Raw genomic sequence first — 19,703 nt, 5'->3', positions numbered from 1 at the left:
CTTTTGTAAGTATTTGCCCCTTTACTTATATGACCTTCTTATTATCTTGTTATTTTGTTTGTTAGTTTGTTGAAACAGGACATATATAGCCCAGACTAACCTCAGAACTTGTAAGCCAAGGATGATCTTTTTTTTTTTTTTTTTTTTTTTTTCAATGCAGTTTATTCAGGAACATTGAACAATCCTCGGACCCCGGGGAAAGCCAGCCCACAGCTTAAATAGCCTCTGGGTAGCCAACCCAGGCGTGCCACGGGGGCAATGCAGATAGGTCCACATACATGGAAGCAAGCCAGATCATCGGCCTTAGCAAAATGTGGAGTTGTTCGTGACAGAGAGCACTCACCATCGGGAAGGTGGAAGGCGGAAACCAGCTCCATCTTTAAGGCATAGCATTGCCAAGGATGATCTTGAACCCTGATTCTCCTGCCTCTAATTTCTTTACAATAAAATTGCAGTCTTGTGACATCACACATGAATTCTTTTCTTTTTTTCTTCTTCTCTCATACATTACATCTCCCTCCACTCCTCTCAGCCTTCTCCCCATATCTTCTCTCCCCCAGATCCACTTCTCCATTTCCCTTTCTTAGAGAGAGAGAGAGAGAGAGAGAGAGAGAGAGAGAGAGAGAGCCTTCCAAGGATATCAATCAAACATGGCATAGCAAGCTGCAATAAGACTAGGCACACGCCTCATATCAAGGGTGGATAAAGCAATCCAGTAGGAAAGTGGTCCCCCAAGCAGGTAAAAGAGTCAGAGACAACCCCTGCTCCAGAAGTCCCACAAGAACACCAAACTACACAACCATAATGTATATGCAAAGGACCTAGTTCAGACCCATAAAGGGTCCATGTTTGTTGCTTCAGTCTCTGCAAACTCCTATGAGCCCTGTTTAGTTGATTCTGTGGACTGTGTTCTCCTCTACCTTAGGTCTCTGAGTCATCCAGCTTCTGGTCCCCAGCCATCCAGGCAGTGTCAGGCATGAGCTCCCTCTGGTGGCATGGGCCTCAAGTTAGACCAGTCATTGGTTGGCCATTCTCACAAATTCTGTACCACCATTGCCGCAGCACATCTTGCAGGCAGGACAGGTTGTAGATTGAAGGTTTTGTGGCTGGGTTGATATCCCAGTCCCAATGCTGGGAGCTTGCCTGATTATAGTAGATAGCCAGTCCAAGCTCTGTATTATCCATTACTAGGAGACTTGGCTAGGATCACTCTCATAGATACCAGAAAGTTTCCACTGCGCTAGGGTTTCTACATAACTGCTCCCCAAATGCCCCCAATTTCAATTCTTTCCTAGCACCTTCTTCCTCCATTTCTTCCACACCACTCCTGATCCCTCCTTTTCCCATCCCCATCTGAAAAATCTATTCTATTTCCTCTTCCCAGGGAGATCCATGAGTTCCCCTCTTGAGCTCTCCTTGGTAGTTGGCCTCTTTGGGTCTGTAGCTTAGAATTGCATTGCACCCTAAATCCTTTTTTTTTTTTTTAAGCAGTGTCTCACTGTGTAGTCTTGTCTGATCTGGAACTCACTTTATAGATCAGACTGGCCTCAGACTCACAGAGGTCTTCCTGTCTCTGCCTCCCAAATGCTTTATATAACTTTTTCTTGTTGTAAATTTTTGTCTAAGGGGCTTTATTCCTTTGCTGTCCATTCATGTCACATGTGTTCAAGATTTCTGAAAATATTCCTTTTTCAAAGATGGTACAGTTGTGTTTTCACCATTTATCTATCTATCAATTTATTTATTATTTTTTAACCTCTCTTTGGATCAAAGACACATATGTCATGACAACTTCAATGTTCTCAACTAGAAGATGTTTGATGATTTCTTCAATTTACTTTAGGAACTATTTTAAGGCACGCCTTTTGCTTGTTGACACCCAACAACATCTTTGAAGAGTTCTTCTCACATTCATTTGTAACACTAAGAATACTAATCTTTATGAAGGACATGCCAATGCTACACTGAAACAAACATTCATTCATGAGTATCTTCAATTCTGACTTCATAATCAAGACGCATCTCGTCAATACCATAATAACGTTGTTCTGTATTATATTCCTTCTTGTGTGTATCAAAATTCATTCTGAACAATAAGTTCTGGGTTGCAAGAGGATTTGTTTTTGCACCTGTATAACCTGCCTTTGTCCACCAACTGAACACATACAAGTTCTATATATAACTTCATAATCAAAGAAAAAATGTTATTTTGTATCTTTATGTATCTAATGTGTTATGTATAGCTATGAATCTAAAATAGACAACACATTATGAAATAGTTTTCATACCCATTATTTTTTAATATTAGAGATAATTTTGATGAGAATATTTTTAATATCACCTTTGTTGTAGCCTGCTATTTGAGACAAAGCTGCAGCTATCTTGTAATAAGCTTCCATTTTGTTTCTAAGGTGAAATTAAGTTCAGAATTTTAAACTTTTCAGCTCTGTTTCCTGGAAGAGCTTTTTCAAGAGCAGACCCCGCCAAAGGGTAGAGCTGATCTTATATTTTACTATGATTCAATAGTGTCATTACTCATACTTTTTTTTTAATCTACGTACTTGGCTACAGCCTGGTCGAACCCTTCTTATCTATACACCTGGCTCCACTTTGCATGTACTCAAGAAGACCCTAAGCACTGCCTCACTTACCTCACTTAGGACCAATCAGCTTAAAGGTTAGCTGATAATAACTTGTCTAGTTAGCCAAAAACATAATAGTGCTTTGTATCGTTAGCCAAAATGTGTTACTGCCCTCCCTATGTCTTTTGTATTTTGGTTCTTTCAATAAAAACCTTGTTGTGAGAAATTGTAAATGTCACAGTTAGGCTCCTGAGTCCTTATTGTGGCCCTGATCAATCAGCTTGGAAAAGGAGTTCCAATAAACCATCCATATCTAACTGAGACTGGAGTCTGAGTGATTCGTGTGGCTATTATTACACTACAACTTCAGAAAGTATCCTAGCTTATAAAATGTTCATTCTTTCATCTTAAAAGCTATGGCAGAAACTAGTAGTTCACCCAAAACTATTAGACAAAGCATTTACAATTTGAAATTTTAAAATGATACTGAACTTTACTAGTTATTCATTAACTCAACAAATATTAACAGAGCACTGTTCTACATCAGATACTGCTTTAGGCTATGAGAAATCAGTTCTAGAAAAATAAAACCTCTATCAGCCACATTATGTACTCTAGTGAAACATAGTAGCAAAATCAATAATAACTGTATCATAATGTTGTAACAGTTCTAAGAAGAAAATAATGGTTTTGGTAAGAGCACAGATCACAAGTATCCCCCAAGGAATTTTCTTTAATAATAATCTTTGTTTTCTAATATGATCACTGTTGTCCTTGAATAGTTATAGGGCTGTACAAATGTGGATAATTTGAACAGTGTGTTGAGTTCATTTTGTATAGTTAAACTAATTTTAATGGTTACATAAACAAAATAGACAGTGGCTACTCTGTTACAGTATACAGGGACAAAGAAGAACACAGTTGTGGACAGGGGGGCTTGTTCAGAGATTAGTCAGCATAGAGACTGGAACAAAACAAGAAAGTGAACTGAAACTAGCCTCCCCAGAGAAACAAACCTAAATTTAAGTCTAAACAAGGATGGTAACAGTGGTATGTCATTAAGGTTATCAGTGGTTATTCTTTAAGGCCCTTCCATCACTACTTCTAGATCTAAATGTTCTACCAAGTATATAGACATGAATCAACCTGAGGGGCAGAAAGGCTGGCAAGCAGCCCTGTCTTGAAGCCCAGCCTCCCAATGAAGGATTACCTTATTTAAACATAAAATAATAATAATAATAATAATAATAAAAACTTTACCTGTTATATTTCTGTTGCCTCGGCAGTCAGAAAGTGCAACATTAAATATGAAACAGCAATCACTAAATTATTTTATTTTTGGCATAACTATCACCTTATTTTTCTCTGCAGCATTTTAACGTTTTACTGCTCTATTTCATTTTATTGATTCCTTTTTCCTTTTTATTGAAAATAGATTATTTTCTCACACAGTACATCCTGATTTCAGTTTTCTCTCCCTCTATTCATCTCAATTCCTTCGCATCTCCCCTCCTCTACCATATGTATCCACTCCCTTTCTGTCTCTCATTAGAAAAGGGTAGGCTTTGAAGCTATGACAAAGTAAAATATAAGCTAAAACAAAAACCATCACATCAAAGCTGGATAAGGCAAACCAACAGAAGGAAAAGAATCCAAGAGAAGGGATATGAGTCAGAAACCCACTCATTCACACACTCAGTAGTCCCATAAGAGAACTAAACTGGAAGCTATAATTTACAATATAATAAATATACATATATAAAATGGTACAGACTTGTGATGCTCCATGCATGCTGCCTTAGTCTCTGTAAGTTTATATGAGCTTTGCTTGTGTTCATTTACAGGGCCTTGTTCTTCTAGCATCCTTCATCCTCTCTGTCTCTTACACTTTCTGGGTTCCTTGAGCTCAAAGGGAAGGGATTTGATGGAGACATCTTATTTAAAGCTGTTCCAAGGTCTCCCCCACTTCCCGCTCTCTCAGTTTCTCTTCCCCCATTCTGTGTAATATCTGGCTGTGGATCTCTGTATTTGTTTCCATTTGCTGCAGCAGAGGCTCCTCTGATAGTGGCTGAATAAGACAATGATTTATAAGTGGAACATAATATTATCAAGAATCACTTAATCACTTTTTTTTGTAAGACCAGTAGTATTTGGTTTTAGCCTAGGTCTCTGGGCTATCTAGTCTCTGGTTCTTGGTTACCCAAGCAGTGTCAAGTGTGAGTTCTATCTCATGGAGTGGGTCAATACTCTTAATCACTGAGTAATCTCTGCAACACAACATTCATTTAATATATATATATATAACTTGAATAAGCTATTTTTTCAGGATCTTGTTCAGTGAATATCTTGGTTATTAAATGCAGATTAAAATATTACTTCTTAGATAATTGTATTATTTCATGATATAATGGTTATATTTCATATTCCTTTTCCCAATTAAAAATCAAATTTTACCCCCAATTAAATTTTTTTCTAGTTTCTTTCTTTCTGCCATCCTTCTTGCTAATAAGTATTCATTAAATGTCTATGAACTAGAACACAAAATTGCTGGCTTCATTAGACTGTATGAAGAAGTCTAGTAGTTTTATTTATATGCAAATTTCATATTAAAGCAAACCTGTCCTTTTGAAGAAGAATTTATTAAACCATTCATTCCATTCAGCTGAGAAAAGTAGATTGGAATCAACTGAAGCTATGCCATCACTAAAGTTTGTCTAGATAAGAAGACTATCCCAGAAGGAATTATTCTAGCTTAAGACTCAGAAAAGGAAAGCCTTGTTTCAGAAGGAAAAATAAAAAAATTAAAAAAACATAGGAAAGGGGTGGGTTGTTTTTTGTTTTTTTGTTTTTTTGTTTTTTGTTTTTTCTTTCTGGAAAACAGCTATTTCATACTACTCCAGGGGGAAAAAGTGGCTTTTGTGAAAACCAAAACAACAAAATAATAAGAAAATTTTTGACTTTGCCTTATTATCAGAAATTAATATTGATGGTGAATTATCAAGGTGAAGTATGTTTTCTTAAAATTCATTTTTGACAATGTAGAACAAATTGATTTTCATCAAAAAAGAAAAAGGGGGCTACAAAGATGGCTCAGTGGGTAAGTGCTTCCCATACATTTATTAGAACTTGAATTCAATCTCCAATACCTGTGTGAAAAAGTCAGAAATGACAGCACACACCCGCAATCCTGGCACCAAGGATGTAAATGTTTTTATTTCCTCAGAAGAGGGGATAAGATAAGAGTTGTAACCAAGCTTTACAAATACCTGGTTTGGGCTGTGCGCAGATCATTTCTAACTATTCCTAGCCCTAGGCTTGGAAGCTTCTAGCCTCCATATAATATAATCTTCTGCAAGCCAAGACCTTGAAGGCTTCAGCTTCCAGCCTCTGTCTGCCAACCTAGGTCTAGAATGTTTTCAGCCTCTGAGACTTACTGCTGAATAATTCTGGATAAAGCTGGTTCAACTCAGGTGTTCAACTCCTCTCCAGGCTGACTGAGTCAAACTGGCTTCTCTCTGCTTCTCACTGAATTGCTCCGCTTGGAAAAGCTTCCTCTGAGCTCCACGAACTGAACTGCATGAACCCAACTGCATACTGCACTGTCTGTCTCCACAAACTCTGCACTGTCTCCACAAACTCTTGCTCTTTCTCTCTACTCTGCTCTTAAGCAGCTTCTCTTTCCTGTCTGTACTTGTGAGAGTTGGTATAACCTATCTCTGACTCATTCTGTCAAATCTGTCTCTGATTCATCACTTTGTCTATTCCTCAATTAGACATCATTGTTTGGGACTAAATGTGTATATTAGTGTGTCTGTATTCCAGCCAGAGGGATTAAAGATGTACATTAAGGGTGTGACTATATTCCATCTGGATCACACAGACCTAGTTCATTGGATGCGATCCCTTGCCCAAGTAGCCAAGTTGCTTGATTAAAATTTCTCTACATGGGATGGGGAAAGAATTCCTGGGCTTTTCTGGATAGCCAATCTGTCTTTTCTGGATAGCCAATTTAGTATTCAAAGTTCAGTTACCTTCAAGTGAATAAAGTAGCACAGCCAGTATTCAAAGCTAGTTGGCATAATGTATCCACCAACTACACCACATTGTCTATGACAGACCTGTGCCAAGAAGCTAAAAAAAAAAAAAAAACCCAGTAAATGCCAAAAATAGGCAGGTGTGGTGCACTTAGGAGACTGGGGCAAGTTCCAGGGGTGTGGGACTAGCCTAGGCTGCATAGTAAGATCTGTCTGAAAAACAAAAACCACAAAGATACATACATAAAGCTTTTTCTCAGGGCCTATAGGAAAAGTAGAAACAAACAAACAAAAAACTAGTTTACACAATGTAAGAAATGGACTTGTGACTAAAGTTAGCCCATTATCCCATGGCCTTGCAAGCCATGGTGAACAGGACTGTGAGCTGATGTCACATTAAAAAAAAAAGTCTGAAGACTTGTAATGGTAGAGTTGCCACAGAAAACCCAAACTACTTAGCTTAGATTTGTGTGTGTGTGTGTGTGTGTGTTTAAGCCATGAACATTTGAGTCTCCTATAATATATGACTTAATCATAACCGTAAATAACATATCTTACATAATTTTTAAATTTTTGATTATTGTCAGTAGCTTTGGTGGTGCCCATGGCAGAAGAACTGCACTCAGCAATGGAGCTTATGGAGTTCTGCTCACCAGTCAGCAGAGCTGTGATGAGTGTGCTTCGGTAAAGCAAAGTGTGTGAAGGGTCCTCATCATGCTTGGTGCTATCCTGTTCTCCTTGAAATTAGCATGGTGTGATTATTTCATGAAAGATTCCCCATGTCCCTCTGGACAATTGACCTAAAGTACATAATAAAAGTGATGATTTTCCCATGGCAATTTTATTTAGACAAATTAATGATTCAGCGGAACTTTCTGGGAATAGCTTAAAGAAAGACAGGAGTGGCTAGGGTTTCTAATGAGGAACATAGAGAAGACAGCAGTAAGACTAGAAAATACCTTTCTTTTTTTTCCAGATGGATGCAAGACTTACTAGGGATAGAAAATAAGAACAAGGAAGTTTCAGCCCAGGACTCTTGCCTGTGGGAGACAGCCCAATGATGAAAGAAGGCAACTATGTTCCTGTAACTAAGCCTCCTGGTAATGTAGCTTACAGCTCTAATCACAGGTGTTTTGTATGGATCTTGAGAAAACAGTTGTAAAATGAAAATAAATGCCCCTATTTTGAGTGGAAGCAAAGGAAAGTAGATGGTTAACTAGGCCAGCTGAGCAAAACTTCGTAGAAAACAAGAACAAAAGTCAGCCACACTGTAACTGCAAACTGCTGCCAGCAAGCACAAGAAAACATCTTCAACAAATGGTGCTTGTCTGACTGGATGTGTACAGAAAAATGCAAATAGATCCATATTTATCACCCTGTACAAAAAATAAGTTAAAGTCCAAGTGGATCAATAAAAAAACCTCAATATAAAACCAGACAGACTAAATCTGTTAGAAGAAAAAGTGGAGAAGAGGGTGGGATTGGGATGGGAGGAGGGAGGGGCTTATGGGGGGATGCAGAATGAATAAAGTGTAATTGATGAAAAATTTAAGAAAAAAGGGAAAAAATAATTTAAGAACCTTAAATGACTTTCAAAATTGGAGGAAAAAAAAAGAAGTGTGATAATGTATATGATTGTATGATGTGTGTGTGTCTGCACGCCTGTGTATGTGCCTGTTTATATATGTGTATGCTTGGAATTATTAAAGTTTCAGGAAAAAAGAAATTTAAAAAAATCTGAAAAAAAAAAAAGTGGAGAAGAGCCTGATCTCATTGGCACAGGAGACAACTTCCTGAATAGAACACCAACAGCCCAGTCTCTAAGATCAACAATTAATAAATGAGACCTCATGAAAATGAAAAGGTTCTGTAAAGCAAAGGGCATTATCAACAGAACAACAGCCTACAGTCATGAACCCTATATCCAACCCTATATAAACTCAAGAACTCAAGAAATTAGACACCAACAAACCAAATAATCCAGTTTAGAAATGGGGTACAGAGCTAAACAGAGAATTCTCAACAGAAGAATATCGAATGGCAGAGAAACACTTAAAGAAATGCTCAGTGTCCTTAGTCATCAGGAAAATGCAAATCAAAATGACTCTGAGGTTCCACCTTATACCCATCAAAATGGCTAAGATCAAAAACTCAAGTGACAACACATGCTGGAGAGGATGTGGAAAAAGAGGAAACCTTTCTCTACTGCACCCATGGGAGTGCAAACTTGTAAAACCACTTTGGAATTCAATCTGGCCCTTTCTCAAAAAATTTGAGCATAGCACTACCTCAAGACCCAGCTATACCACTCCTGGACATATACCCAAAAGATGCTCCACCATACAATAAAGACATATGCTCAACTATGTTCATAGCATCTTTATTTGTAATAGCCAGAATCTGGAAACAGCCTAGATATAAACAACCAAGGAATGGATACATTTACATAATGGAATACTACTCAAATATTATAAACAAGGAAATTTTCAGGAAAACAGATAGAACTAGAAAAGCTCATCCTGAGTGAGGTAGCCCAGACCCAGAAAGACACTCAAGATATATACTCACTTATAAGCAAATATTAGCCATATAACATAGGAAAAACATACTAAAATTTACAGACCTAAAGAAGCTAAATAACAAAGAGGACCCTAGGGAAGATGCTTACATCTCATTCAGGAGACAAACAGGATAGACACCAGAAGCAGCAGAGGAGTGAGGACAGGACAGGAACCTACCATGGATGTCTTCTGAAAGACTTTAAGCAAGGAACCTATACCCAGCAAGGGATCGAAGCAGATGCCGAGGCTCACAGCCAAACTTTAGGCAGAGCACAGGGAGTCTTATGGAAGAAGGGGGATATAGAAGGACCCAGAGGGGAAAGGAGCCACACAAGGAGACCAACAAAGCCAAAATATCTGGGTCCAGGGAGTACTGCAGAGACTGATGCATCAACCAAGGACCATGTTCAGAGAGGACATAGACCCCCTGCTTAGATGTAGCCCATAGACAGCTCAGTCTCCATGTGGGTGCCCTAGTAAGAAGAGCAGGGGTTGTCTCTGACATGAACTTGGTTGCTTGCTTTTTGATCACTTCCCCCTGGTGAGGTGACCTTGCAAGTCCACAGAGGAAGAGGATCCAGGTGGTTCTGATGAGACTTGATAGGCTAGGGTCAGATAGTAGGGGAGGAGAACACCCCCTTTCAGTGGACTAGGGGAGGGGGTTAAAGAGAGAAAGAGGGAGGGAGGGATTAGAAGGAGATGAGACAGGGGGCTACAATTGTGATATAGAGTAAATAAATTGTAAAAAAACAAAAAATAAATAAAATAAAAGAGCCATTTCACATTTCCATTGTATACTTTTTCCTTCTGCTAGCAAAGCCTCAGAGAAGAGATACTGCTTCAGAATGATGATATGTCCAGGTTTCCTACAATGAATGAACAGCATGAGAGTCAAACTTTTGCTCTTGTGAGTCCCTGAAATTTAAGAGCTGCTTATTACCACAAGATGTTCTAGCTTTTGTTGAACAAATTATGCATATGTATGTATGTATATGAATCATTGGGGCTTAAGAGATGGCTTAGTGGGTAGGTAGAGCACTCCCTGCACAAGCATGAGGACCTGAATTTGATCACCAGCATTCATGTAGAAGCCAGGAGTAGTGGAACATGTCTGAAGCCCAGCAGTGTGAAACAGACAGGAGAATCCCCAGAGTTCACTGGCCAGCCAGCCCATCAGTAATATTGTTTTTGTGTTCAAGATCCAAGTTCAGTGAAAATAGCCTACCACAGATATAAGATGGATAGTAGTTGAGGAAGATATTACAACTTCAACATCTGACCCTCACAGGTATATACATGGGCATGTACACCTGCACATAAGAATATGAACATATTGGGATCTAGAAAAGATCATCCTGAGTGAGGTATCCCAGGAGCACAAAGATACACACGATATATACTCACTTATAAAGTCCTATAAGATATGATAAACATACTAAAATATGTGTGCCTAAAGAAGATAAACAAGAAAAAGGACCCAGAGTAAGATGGTCAATCCTCACTTAGAAAGACAAATGGGATGGACAGGGGAAGTAGGAGAAAACAAGTAATAGGACAGAAGTCTACCACAGATGGCCTCCTAAAGACTCTACCTAGCCGTGTATCAAAGCAGATGCGGAGACTTATAACCAAACCTTTGGCAGAGTGCAGGGAATCATATGAAAGAAGGGAGAGTTAGTATGACCTAGAGAGGGCAGGAGCTCCACAGGACAAAATTTATCAGGGCACGGGGGCCCTCTATGAGACTGTTTCTCCAACCAAGGACCATATAAGGATATAACCTAGAACCACTGCTCGGATGTAGCCCATGGTGGCTCAGTAACCAAGTGGGTTTCCCTTCTAAGGGGAACAGGAACTATTTCTGACATGAACTCAATGACTGGCTCCTTTACCTCCCCCACCCCCGAGGGAGGAACAGTCTCGATAGGCCACAGAGGAGGACATGGCAGTCAGTCCTGAAGATACCTGATTAAGTTAGGGTCAGATGGAAGGGGAGGTGGACCTCCTCTAGCAGTGGACTTGGAAAGGGGCAGGGAGAAGATGAGGGAGGGAGGGTGAGATTGGGAGAGAATGAGGGAGGGGGCTATGGCTGGGATACAAAGTAAATAACCTGTGATTAATATAAAAAAATAAAAATTAATAAAAAAATATGAAAATATGAACATAGATACATGTACACACAACTGAGAGCCTGGTGTGGTGGCTTACACTTGTAATCCCAGTACCTGGTAAACTGGCAGAGTAATACGAGTTTAAGCCCAGGCTAGGTCACATAGCCCAACTTCATCTCACAAAATTAACCAAATACACAACAAAAACATACCAGACATCGTAGCTCTTAGACGCTTATAAATCAAGAAAGGGTGAGAAGGAGCATGATAGCTCCATGGGTAAAGGTGGTAGCCACGGTGTCTGATGGCTTGGGTTTAATTCTCGGAACCCACAGGGAAAACCAAGTCTCACAAGTTGTCCCCTGTCCTCTTCACACACACTATCACATCTGTCCACGCCAAATAAGCAAATATAATTTTTAAAATTAAAAATAAGTACCTTTTTTAAAGGTAGAGGAAAACTGCATGCAAACTATTTCTAAAAAACATGAGAACTGTGTAAAGGCACCTGCCACCAAGCCTGACCACCTGAGCTCAATCCCTGAGGCCACATGGTAAAGAAAGAGAACTGATTCCTGCAGGTTCTCCTCTGACCTCCACACACATGCTTTTGTTAGAACAATATACTCTTGTAATAAAGAGAATAGATGCTCTGGCTTGGTGGAAACCTAGCATTGACGTTAGACTGGTCTAATAATTTTGGCTAAGGGGCTCACTTTAAGCCATGCTAAGAGATAAGCTAAATAATTGGTTACTTAACAACATACTTCTCAGAATTCCAAACCCATTAGTATACCACCTTGCATGGCCCCAGGGGACAGCTAAGTCTGTAATCTTTCTGAACTATTTAGAAAAAAGAAACTTTTCTTCCTTCTAGCTCTTCTCTAAGCATATTTTCCTTAACACTTTGGGCTTTTCCCTCAACATTTAAAGCCTCCCTCCTTGCCATGTGGCTGCTTATCTGTCATATGTCTGACTTCCATTCCAGCTTACATTGATGTGTTTTGTTCCTTCTCTCTTTAGGTTCTCCTCCTCTAAGCAGCTGCTAAAATTTTACAGCTTCCCTGTCCTGGAGTTTTCTTTTAAATTCTAGTAAAATTGTCCTTGAGCTTGAATTTTTTTTTGTTTGTTTTGTTTTTTGTTTTAATTTATTTTTGTTCACTTTACATTCTGGTTGTAGGCCCATCCCACCTCACCTCCCAGTCCTACCCCTCTCTATTCCCTCTCCCTTTCCCCCTCTTCTCTCTATTCCTCAGAAAAGGGGAACACCCCTTCTCCTCCACCCCAAATCATCATGACACATCAAGACTGAGTGTGTCCTTTCTCTCTGTGGCCTGGCAAGCAGTCCCACCAGGAGGAAGTGATCAAAAAGCTGGCAGGAAAGTCAATGTCAAATTCAGTCCCCACTTTCCTTACTTGAGGACCCACATGAAGCCTAAGCCGCCCATCAACTACATTTTGTAAGGGGGGTGTCTAGGTCCAGCGCATGGTCCTTGGTCGATGCTTCAGCCTCCTTGAGCTTGAATTTGAGTATCTTATCGAATTGTTTTATTAACAAGACTAAGAGCCCAGAAAGGAGCTGGGCGAGGTGGTGCACACCTGTGATCCCAGCACTCCGGGAGGCAGAGGCAGGCAGATCTGTGAGTTTGAGACCAGCCTGATCTACAAAGTGAGTGCAAGACAGCCAATGCTACACGTAAAAACCTTGTCTTGAAAAAAAAAAAGAGAGAGGATTCTAATTTCCCCTCTATTGCTGACACATGAGCAGACACACACACACAATAATAATAATAATGAAAAAAATTTAAACATGAGATTATTTATAATTTGTGATTAATAATAAAATATCCATGTAAGTGGTATAACATGTGAAATAAGTGATCATCTAAAGCAGATAAAATCTTTTCCTTGGATTTCTTACTTATGAAATTACCTCCCAAACTCAGTGGGTTAGTGATGTAGAATCTCTGATTCTCCTGGCAGATGGTCTAAGCTGAAAAGGAATAGCCACTGTTCACAATCTGGACAGATTTACACATGTAACAAATTCCTAGCAACTGATTTACAAATGATCTTCTGGAATTGATCAAACCTCACTGGCATCAAAAATTGGTTCTAAAAAAATGGTTCTATAGAAATGCAGCTGTGGAGCGTGGTTGAGTCTTGTAGGAACATATACTGCTGACATGAGTACAGCCATGTCAAGGACACTAATGCCTCAAACTCACAGGAATGGCAAGGCTTTCCTTGGTCTCAGTATGAAATACAGTTGACCTTTAGCTAAAAACAAAATATGCAAAAAGTACAGACCACAGTTTCCTCATCCTAGTAGACACACACCCTTAGGTTGCTCCCTTTCAGTGACCCTCCCCCAACAAGATTAGCTAACCTGCTTCCTTGTTCATGCTGTATAGAATATCCTGAATATTCAACATGCTGAATATCCAGGCTGCTGTTGTATCTCCATAAAGGCAAACAGACAACCTCATCCAAGCTCCATGTTACGTGTGTCTTTCTTTTGAATTATTTCTTTTATTTTTGAGATTATAACATAATTAATTTCCCCTTCCCTTTCCTCCCTCCAAACCCTTCCATATACTCCTCCTTGGACTCTCCTCCAAATTCATGTCTTTTCTCATTAATTGTTGTTACACACATACACACACACACACACACACACACACTTTTAAATACAAAAGTACAACCTGCTCAGTCTGTATAATGTCACTTGTATGTTTTCAGGGCCAACCATTTGGTGCCAGAAAACCAGTTGATATGCTCTTCCCTACGGAAGAAGATTTCTCTCACTCTAGCATTCTTTAATTGCCTATAGTTCTTTATATAGGATTGAGACCTCCTGGGCTTTTCTCCATGACACAGCCATATCCACTGGAGATGAACAATGAGAGTCATGAAGCCAGTACTGCTGCTTGACACAGTTCAGCAAAGCTGAATGGATTACTACAATCACTGTCTTTCTCTGTGTATTGAATTCTTGGGGTCTTTCTGCATTATGATTCATTTTATGTCCTTTCCTGAGAAAAGTTATGTCTGTATCTTTTTAGGAAAAACATAAAATTAACTTTATCTGGCCACAATTTGGAAGTCTTCCTTATTGCCCTGGAGATCGTTAAGCACAGATAAGCACATAGCTAGATGAGGCCATTACCCCAGGAGTCTTTTGGAGTATCTGCCTTGAGCTAATGCAAACAATATAATTGGTAAAGGCAAACACGGACAAACAAAAACCCTGACTGGTCAAGAGAATAGGTTACAGATTCAAGGGCTCTTTTTATTATGGACTTAGAGCTCTCTGAAAATGTAGTTTAAAGATAGGGGTCATACAGGGTACACCCTGGAGGAATAAAACTCAGTAAATAAGATAGATTGACTAAAATAAACTTTTCCTACTTTATATTGTAGATAATGAAACATATAATAAAAGAAATTAGGTATTAGTATTTGCTCTTTGTAAAAGCCCTATTCAGATATATTCTGTTTGTCTGGAGTGCTCTCAAACACTGCCAGCCTAAAAGCAGGTTGACATACAATAAATGTGTTTGCTTAGGAGGAGACATTCTTTAGATTCTTTAAGTTGGAGTTATATGGCTAATAATTATAATAAATTTTTTTCTGTTTATATTTTCTAATTATGACTGAACTTGTAACCCTGGACATGAAATGAAAAATCAAAGATATTTTGTGCTTTTTGGATAAGCATTAGTCTGTCTTTGTTCTGTGAAACCTGTATAAAGAAGTGGTCTGGTTGCTAGGAGTCAGAACTGTGAGAGTCCCCTGACTCACTCTCACTGGGCCATCCTGTCAGCAACAACCTGACCTCATAAAAGAAGGCCCCAGGGATGTCCCAGGCACCTCTATCCATGTTAGCAAGTCTATTTTTGTTGTCTATATTCAGCTCATATTTAGGCAGTTGTGTTGGTGGAATTTTATGGATGGGAATTCTGACATTCCTAGGAGACAATATCTCATAGCAAACTCTCTGATCCTCTGGGTTTAAAGTCTTTCTGCCCCCTCTTCAGCAATAATCTCTGAGCCTTAGGTGTAGGAGTCATTGTAGAAATATCTGTTGCAACTGGGCACTTTGATTGGTTGTGGTTTTTCTGTAATGGTCTCTATCTGTTGCAAAGAGAAGTTTCTTTGATGCAGGATGAGGACTGCACTCATCTGCGTGCATAAAGACAAACATTTATAGTGTAGTTAAGGACTATGCTGGTTTAGTAAAGGGCAGGTTGTATATTCTCCAAAACCCATGACTTCCCTAACCTTGGGTGGTTGGCTGGGTTTCCATTACCAGACATGATTTTCCTCTTGTTGAGCTGTTGGTCTTAAATCCAATTAGAGAGCTTAAGTCCAATTATTGCCAAGATATGTGTGCCGCTATTGCACTGAGGATTATCATGCCGTGATGGTCACTGTCATTCATAGGCATCATAGCTGGGTAGCACTCTTGGTTTGCTTTCTGCTTTTGGAAGAATGCATGGAGACTTCTGGTATAATGAAATCTAGTCCTCAAGAAGGAAGATTTCAAATCAGTTCCAATACAGAGGTCTCTGGGCCCTGTGTCTGAAGTGCATTGTGTATTGGAGAAACCACTGTCAGCCCAGATAGTAAATTTTCATTTAAACTATATGTGTATATTTATACATAGACGTGGGTGTATTACAGAAATATTTAGTTTTCTAGTTAATAATATGATTCCTTACAATTGTTTCAGACAGTCTTGTTATTTTCCCTTTATTCTTCTGTATTTATCTTCCTTCCCTCTCCCTGATTAGAGTTTCTCCTTTTACCCATTCCCTCCATCTGGTCACTTGCTGCCTTCTCTCTTCTTCCCCCACCCTGCATCTTGGCAGTACTTTTTTACTTCTCTGGTTTCTGCAGTTACTCCAAGATATGTATGTACTTAAATCTGAACATTTGGGTCTAGGGACCTCAGATGAGAGAGAAAATGTGACATTTGTCTTTCTGAGTCTGGGTTTCCTCACAAAATATGATCTTTTTTAGTTGCATTCATTTATCTGCAAAGTTCATGATTTTAGCTTTATTTACCACTGAATATTTATATTATGTATAACATATATAATATATATAACATAGTTTATATGTTATATAAAATATAACTCACTTTTATGATTTTGGATTTACTTTACATTCTTGTTGTAGCTCCATGCCTCCTCCCCTCCCAGTCCTACCTTCCCTCCTTCCCCCTTCTCTCCCTTCCCCCTGCCTTCCCTTTCCCATTCAGCCCAGTTCATCAAGTTGTATCAGGGCTGAGCTTGTCCTCTTCCCCTCTGGCCTGGCAAAGCATTCCCGCCAGGGGAAGGTGATCAAAATGCTGGCAAGTAAGTCTTTGTAGTCCCCACTTTCCTTACTAAAGGACCCACATGAGACCTAAGCTTCCCATTTGCTACATCTTTGTAGGGTGGCCTAGGTCCAGTTTGTACATGGTCCTTAGTTGATACTTGCCCCTCTGGGAACCAGTTAGTCTTCTTATAGAGATCCTGTCACCTCTAAACCCTTTTCTCTTTCCTCCCACTTTTCCACAAGACTCCCTATGCATTGCCCAATGTTTGGCTGTGAGTCACAGCATTTGCTTTGAGGTGCTGCTGGGTAGTGCCTCTCAAAGGACCCACTTATAAGTGGACTTTAGACATACATACCATACAGGATAAGCATACTATGAGGCACAAATCCAAAGAAGATAAGTAATAAAGAGGACCCAAGGAAGAATGAATAAATCTCACCCGGAAGAGGAGATAGAATAGACAGATATAGTTTCCTCTCTTTAAGACAGGGTAGGACAGGGGGTGCAGAGAGATAAGAGGGTAGAGATCAGACCTGGGGAGAGCAAGGATGAGAGGACAGAAGCCCTATAGAGGAAAGAGAAGTTACAAGTCAGGCTAGGCTCCTGGGAGGATATGCGGGGTACTCAAGCAGAGACTTCTAGTAGCAGAGGCCATAGAGACTGAAGAGGACATCCTATAGCTAGACTAGCCTGCTAGCAGAGGATGGGAACACCAACCCACCCACAAAACTTTAACCCAAAATTTACTCTGCCTACAAGATGTTCAGGGAGAAAGATCGAGCAGATAGAGTGGAGATTGAAGGAATGCCCAAACAATGCCTGGCCCAACCAAAGACCCACCCTATTGGAGAATACCAACCCTTGACACTGTGAACAATATATAACATTTTCATTGTTCATTCTTTGGTTGAAAACCTTTAAATTGTCTCCATTTCTAATTATTATAAATAGAACATAGTTGAACAAATATCTGTGAAGTAGAATGTCAAGTCCTTTGGGCATAAATCAAGAAAAGGTGAGAATGTCCTGCTTCAATGGCTGTAAAGGCCTGAATGATCATGGCTGCATCACACTGTTGTGAGACTCTAATCTTGCATATATACCACAAGCAAACCAAGGAGACCAACACCAGAAGGCCTGCTAACACTCCCATGCCCGCCCATTCCTTCAGATGATTCATGGCTGCAGCAATCCATGTTGATAATCCTGTGGCTAGTCCTGCGTCCACTCTGGTAGAATTTACTGTGACAATGGCCACTCTCAGCTGCTCCATCGTAGTATCGAATTCTCCAGTCCAATTACCTAAAATATAGCTCGACAATTGTTTAGACAGATTTGCAGCACAGGAAAAATTCTCATGTTGTATGCTAGTGACACAAAGTCCAGCATACTTTCATTGACAGCCAGGTTGAGCGATTTGCCATAGGGTATCAATTTGCTCCTGCAAGAGGTCAATCCTCTGATTGAACACCATCAAGCTTCCTTTTAGTTGAGCATTAATTCCTTTATGTACAACTAAGGCATGAGCTACATTGGCTAAATGATTATTCATGGTTGGATACCATAAAAAGCTAAAATGATACGCTCAGGATGCGAGGCTAAGCACTGCACTCAGGGTCAGCCGCTTTCGACCCAGAGAAGAGCATGTCTGATTGCATGCGGGTTGATGCCCCAGGTCCCGCCTCTGAGAAAAAGGTATCGGACGGGTCTGATGCTCTTTGGGTGGATGACACCTAAATGAACATCTGTACAAAGTCCCAATTTATTTCTAATATCAGAGATCAGACCTCTACTCTTGCCTGATGCGTCTAAAACAAAAAGGGGGAACTGTAGAGAGCTGCGGAATGCTATGCCTTAAAGATGGAGCTGGTTTCCGCCTTCCACCTTCCCGATGGTGAGTGCTCTCTGTCACGAACAACTCCACATTTGGCTAAGGCCGAGGATCTGGCTTGCTTCCATGTAGGTGGACCTATCTGCATTGCCCCCGTGGCACGCCTGGGTTGGCTACCCAGAGGCTATTTAAGCTGTGGGCTGGCTTTCCCCGGGATCCGAGGATTGTTCAATGTTCCTGAATAAACTGCATTGGAAAAAAAAAAAAAAAGAAAAGGTATAGGTTGGGCAAACGGCAAATTTATTTTTAGTGTTTTGAGAATGCTCCAGAGTGGCTGGGCCAGTTTGCAATCCCAGCAACAGTGAATAAAGGTTCTCTTTTCTCCACATCCCTCCAGCATCTGCTGTCCATTCTTTTGTTGGTCTTTGTTATTCTAACTGGAAAAAGATGAAACCTCAAAATTGTTTTGATTTACATTTCCCTAGTAGTTAGAGACAATAATGTTTGAGATATTTCTTAGCTTTTTTTTTTTCTTCTTCTTCTTTTGAGAACTCTCTATTCAGGTCTCAGGTCCATTTTTTTTTTAAATGGGTCATTTATTTTCTTTATTGGAGGATGGGTTTTGTTTGTTTGTTATTGTTATTTAACTCCGGTTTTGTTTTGTTTTGTTTTGTTTTTTAGTTCTTTATATATTCTGTATATTCTCTGTCAGATATATATAGCTGGCAAATATTATCTTCCATTCTTAGGCTTCCTCTTCACTTCACCATTTCCTTAGCTGTGTAAAAGCTTTTTAGTTTTATGAAGTCCAACTTGTGAATTGTTGGCCTTAAATCTTGGTAAATGGCTCTATTCTGAAAGTCCTCTCCTATGCTGACATCATGTAAGATATTGCCTATGTTTTCTTACAGGTGTTTTTAGTTTTATGACGTCTAACTTGTGAATCGTCGGCCTTAAATCTTGGTAAATGGCTCTATTCTGAAAGTCCTCTCCTATGCTGACATCATGTAAGGCCATGTAAGGTATTGCTTATGTTTTCTTATAGGTGTTTCAGGGTTTGGGGTTTCTCATTTAGGTCTTTGATGTGTCTACCTTAATCTCCCAGTGGGTTTCCAGAACATAGTCACACAGACACAGGCATATGGCTAAAAGAAACTCATCTGATCTGTTTATAGCTTTCTTTTTTCTGTTATTTTTATAAATTATAGTTTATTCACTTTGTAACCCAGCTGTAGCCCCTCCTCCACCCCCTCCCAAT

At 39.6% G+C, this 19,703-nt stretch overlaps 1 protein-coding gene and 1 pseudogene across 6 annotated transcripts in view; both read right to left on the bottom strand.

Moving 5' to 3' along the window:
- Bicd1 (BICD cargo adaptor 1) overlaps positions 1-19,703 on the bottom strand; it is a 182,225-nt gene that overhangs the window by 112,010 nt on the left and 50,512 nt on the right. The gene's annotated exons all lie outside the window — the stretch shown is intronic.
- LOC132654446 (small nucleolar RNA SNORA40) lies at positions 2,055-2,174 on the bottom strand (annotated as a pseudogene).

The sequence above is a fragment of the Meriones unguiculatus genome, chromosome 5 (assembly GCF_030254825.1).
Source record: "Meriones unguiculatus strain TT.TT164.6M chromosome 5, Bangor_MerUng_6.1, whole genome shotgun sequence".
Classification (NCBI taxonomy): domain Eukaryota; kingdom Metazoa; phylum Chordata; class Mammalia; order Rodentia; family Muridae; genus Meriones; species Meriones unguiculatus.
This window is presented reverse-complemented; position numbering and strand designations above follow the sequence as displayed.